Here is a 5,614-nt window from a genome sequence, read left to right as displayed (position 1 = left end):
TAGCCGAGCGGTCTATGGCGCTGCAGTCATGGACTGTGCGGCTGGTCCCGGCGGAGGTTCGAGTCCTCCCTCGGGCATGGCTGTGTGTGTTTGTCCTTAGGATAATTTTGGTTAAGTAGTGTGTAAGCTTAGGGACTGATGACCTTAGCAGTTAAGATTTCACACACACATCTATGAATTACTGTCTAATAAAAGGCGCACAAATATTCGGTCAGGTCAAAGACTTGAAACTTGTATTAGATAACCAAAAATTTATTAATATGCACTTCACAAAACGAAAAAAAACAGGATGGTATGATTACGGTAGGAATATGAAATTGAACGATCACATAGGTTCAGTCGTAGGTAGAGTAGGTAGCAGGCTTCGACGTATTACTGGAACACTAGGTAAGAGCAAAGAGTCTACAAAAGAAAAAATGGAAATCAGCGTTGCGCGTCATTGGCCGGGAGGCCTCTTACGAGGCAGGTCCGGCCGCCTTGGTGCAGGTTTTATTACATTCGACGCCACATTGGGCGACCTGCGCACCGGATGGGGATGAAATGATGATGAAGGCAGCACAACAAAAGAGATTGCTTACAAATCACTCGTGCGAAACATTCAAGAATATTGTTCAAATTTATGGGAACCGTATGAAATAACACTAACAGGGGAACTCATATAGACAAGGGCAGCACGAATAATCAGAGGTTTTGTTTGACCCGTGGGAAGGTGCCACAGAGATACTGAAGAAACTGAACTGGCAGACAGATGAATGGACGCAAACGGTCATGAGAAAGCCTACTTACGATGTTTCAAAACGAGCTGTATGTGATGACTCTAGGTATATCCTACAGCACCCGTATGGACAGTGAAGATAGGATAAGATTAATTCCGGGGAATACAGAGGCGTTTAAACCATCATTCTTCCTGCACCCCGTTTTTGAATGGAACGGGAAAAATCCCTTGTAAGTCATACAATCTTAAGCATCCACTGCCGTGTACTTGAACGTTGTTTTCAGCATATGAATGTAGGTGTACAGATCTCCTACTTTAATCTTCCTGATTTTATTTACTTCTTCTTGATGCATCCGTAACACAACTCATGAACTCCGAGGTGGTGGTGATGATGATGATGATGTTTGGTTTGTGGGGCGCTCAACTGCGTGGTTATCGCCGCCCGTACACAATTCCCAATCTTTACTCAGTCCAATTTTTCCACTTTCATGAATGATGATGAAATGATGAGAACAAAACAAACACGCTGCCCCCGAGCAGAGAACATCCCCAACCGGGGTGGGAATCGAAACCGGAACCCCGTGATCCAGAGGCAATAACGCTAGCCCCCTTTTTTTATTGTTCTCGTTTTGTTCGATTTTGTTCGTCGCTTTTGTTCGGTGCGTATGTCCCATGGCACCCGTTCAAGTTCAGTGTTCAGGCGTTGACTCAGTGTTTTGCTTTTTATTATAGAGGGCAGCTAACCCTCTGACCGAACTCGCTGAGCTACCGTGCCGACGCCACTAGACCACTAGCTGCAGACGCAAACTGCATTGTGTGTCTATCTTGATAAGGAATTCGGTTTTCTGAAATATTTTTGGCGTTTACCACCTTTCAGCGAATATCTTTCTCTCCCTTATCCATATATGTTTCAAAGAAGTTTTCATATTTAAGTATAACGTGATGAAGTACAACATTTTAGCGTCGGGAAGACCGACAAATGTCACGGTACCCATCTGCAGTAAGTCACTGGTGCTTCATTACACCCATTCTGCAACAACTGCATGTCAAGGGTATTGGACGGAAGTTCTGTACATAACTTCTGCTACCCTTCTCGTAGGCGGGCGTGACATGTGCTTTCTTCCAACTACGGGGCATGGTTCTTTTTTGGTTGGAGGAACTCTCGCCAGGCAGTGACGGGTGCCGTAAATGATGAGAATTAAGCACTTAAACCTCCAAATTAGGTACACGTGTAATTTTTATGCTCCAATAAATAATTGGGACGAACTATCTGACTTGAAAAGTATATTACAAATAGCCGCAGACACAAGCACTTTCATAATCCTGCGCAACTAAGAAGTAGGCTTGGATAGCCAGATCAATGTTACAGTGAGTACTGATCCGTACTACCACTGAGATGAACTTAACTAGTGTTAGTACTCACCTTATAGCTTCCGTCTGCGCAGTGAGGAATTCTCCTGAATTTCGAAATCACTGACTTAACATACAAAGAATACTTCAACCCTCTGAATCAACATACAAATCTTAAACATCACTTGTTACGTAAAACCAAATCATAACCATGTGGGAGATCACTCCGGAAACAGACGAAGAGCCCTCGCTACATACCTTATCAGCATCTTAAACCGGATAGAATGCAAAGATAAATTATTTACTACTAATGCCTTGTGACTGCACCTCAATATGTAATTAACGATGTACCAGAATATTCAAGGGTCGTGAGGCGAATGTAGAACGTGACACGATATTACTCATTGATAACGAAGCATGAAGAAGTATGTATCAAAACAATACAGAAAAAAGTAGACTCACAACCGATTACATTTTTACCGAAAACGAGTTCGTGAGTTACTGTACCACACGGGCACTCAAAGCAACAGGTAAAATTGTCAAGCTCGCGACAAGTAAACGGACCACAACGTTCCCAACTGGCGATTTTGAACAGAGCAAAAACTATTACATAATTCAGGAGGGGGCGACGACTTTGAATTTACAGCAGGACGAAGTGAAACAGTAGTATAATGCGTTATAATCAGCTTACGTTCAATCAAACGTGAGCAACCTACGTGTTTCCATTTTAAAACACCCAATTACACGCTCTGTTTCTAATCGCGTAGTAATATGCCGAACCAACCATGCCAACACAGCATAACTACTTCAACTAAGCTTTACTACGGCAGGTAACTGAAATTGCGCACCCAATTCGTTATTCACTGTAGAATCTACACAATTAGCGTAGACTGCCACACAGACCTCCAAACTCGGAAGACAGAGCAGAACTCCTCCACACCAGAACCCAGGAAGCAGTGCAAAAGCGAACAGAAAGGTGAACACACTTTCAAACTTCGTAATTTGCAATCCGCGAAACCTTCCAACTGGTCGAGCACAAACTCACCCTCAAAGCTACAAAATCGCCAAAACGAACATGCAAAGAGGTTGGTTCCAGTGCTTATGTCGATTAATTGGAACATACACGTGAAGTACTGCGAAGGTAACAGGTTTATACACTGCAGCTTAAAGAAGAAGAATACAGAAAACGCTTATGTAAGACAAGATGAGCCTGGCGCAGTTGTTCCATCGGTTCCTGGTTCTACAATGGCAGGTTACCAAGATTGAAGAGAGTTTGAACGTGGTGTTACAGTCGGCGCACCAGCGATGGGACATAGCATATCCGAGGTAGCGATAACGTGAAGATTTTCCCGTACGACCATCTGATCAGTGTACCGTAAATACCAGGAATCCGGTAAAACATCAATTCCCCGACATCGCTGCGGCCGGAAAAATATCCAGCAAGAACGGAACCAATGACGACTGAAGAGAATCGTTCAATGTGCCGGAGGTGCAACCGTTGGGCCAGAAAAAGAAAGAGAAAGAAAGTAAGAGAGAAACGCCGTCGGAAGGACGACGGTTCAAACCCGCGTCGGGCCATTGAGATTTAGGTTTTCCGCGATTTCCCTAAATTGCCAGGATGGTTTATTTGTCAAGGGCACAGCCGATTTCCTTCCCCAGCCTCGCCGCAATCAGAACTTGTGCTCTATCCCTAATGCCCACGATGTCACCGGGGACGTTAAACCTAGTCTTCGCTTCTTCCCCTACTGTAATCGTTGCTTTTGTTTCTATCTTTATTAGACCAATCCGGGGGAATCATCCAAGTATCTCCAGTTAAGGAAGTTATCGGGTTAAAAAATTAGCTTTTACTAACTTCAGCAGAGATTACTCTCGTTGAGATTTGCACCTGTGCCTAAAATTTTTCACACCCGATTTATTGACGCACATTTTCTCCAGACGCAAATTACAAAATGTTTCAAGCAAATGTTCTTTAACCGCCAGAGAGACATCAATCAGCATGATTGCCTTCGTTGTAGCTTTTTTTTTTTTACAAATGCCAGCTGTATGACTTTTTTAAATTGAATCTTGTATTTTTTGTTCGGTAATTCACTTCCTCTCCTGAAGACCTATTCAAAAATGTATGACAGTGTACCATTCAGTGAAACACAATGTTATTAATTACATAACACAACATTGACGTTGACGCTCCCAGCACTTAGTGCAGGTACTCGGGGTAATGGAACACATCCAAGTGCTGACGTTGACAGAGGACAAATGTAGACATAAGTAGAATGCACATCGATCATTCGGTCAACTATCGTCAGTTGAAGAGTTGTGTGAGTAGATTGTATACCAACGAAGAAAAGGTAGAAATGCTACTCATCAATGGGGAATGGAGGTTAGCAGGACAGTAATTGCAATACTGTTTTCTTACGTACGGGTACATTTAATACAGTAGTTTAGTCCTTTTAAATACTGTTGTGTAGAGTAGGCATACAGTAAAGGCTGTTCTTCCTACAAACTCCATCGACATAACGTTTGTTTTATTGTTGTTGTTGACGGTAGGTGAAATGCTACGCAGGCAGCGGAACTGTACAGAGAGCGATATCCTGACAAAAACCCACCTTCCCAACTGATGTTTCCTCGTCTTGTTGCGACGCTTCAGGAAACGTAAAGTTTCAACCCACGACAACGCAATCCTCGTAGCACTCGCACAGACGAAGCTGCCGAAGTTACTGTTCTCGCTTCCGTTGCTATGAATCCACATGTGAGTACACGACAGCCTGAAAACGAGGTTGGCATTCCTAAAACCAGTGTACATCGTATTCTTACACGTCACCGGTTCAATCCTTATCATGTACATTTACATCAAGAACTGCATGGGAATGATTTCCAGAATCGTGTACAGTTCTGTCAGAGGACACACCAGCAAATCCTCGCAAACCCGAACTACTTCTTCAATGGTCTATTTACCGATGAATGTTCCTTTTCAAACAAAGGACAGGTAAATACAAGGAACACTCATTACGGGTCCAGCGACAACCCACAATGGCTTAGACAGGTGGAACATCAGCGTCAGTGGAGAGTTAACGTATGGTGTGGGATGCTTGGTACTACAATTATTGGCCCTCATTTCATCACTGGAACAGCACAGCGTATGCCAACTTCCTCAGACGAATTGTTTCTCCTCTTCTGGATGAAGTGCCGCTAAGAACCAGAATGCTTCTGTGGTTTCAACACGGTGGATGTCCAGCACATAATGCCTTGCGTCCACGTCGAAGGTATCCTGCCAGATGGATTGGTCGAGGAGGAACAGTTGCTTGGCCTGCTAGGTCTCCTGATTGAAATCCTCTGGACTTTTTTCTTTGTGGGTGCGTTCAAGACGTTGTCTGTCGCGATGTTTCAACAACTCCAGAGGACATGCAGGAACGTATCGTGCTTGCTTGTAATTCTCTTCAGCAGGCAACACTGGAAGCAGTAAATAATTCTTTCATTCGACGATTGCACCAATGTATCGGTGTCCAAGGTCACCACTTTGGGCATCTTTGAATGTCCCACTCCTGGGCAGTG

This window comes from Schistocerca nitens, chromosome 12 (genome assembly GCF_023898315.1).
Source record: "Schistocerca nitens isolate TAMUIC-IGC-003100 chromosome 12, iqSchNite1.1, whole genome shotgun sequence".
Taxonomy (NCBI): domain Eukaryota; kingdom Metazoa; phylum Arthropoda; class Insecta; order Orthoptera; family Acrididae; genus Schistocerca; species Schistocerca nitens.
The sequence above is the reverse complement of the archived record's forward strand: the minus strand, read 5'-3'. Positions refer to the sequence as shown.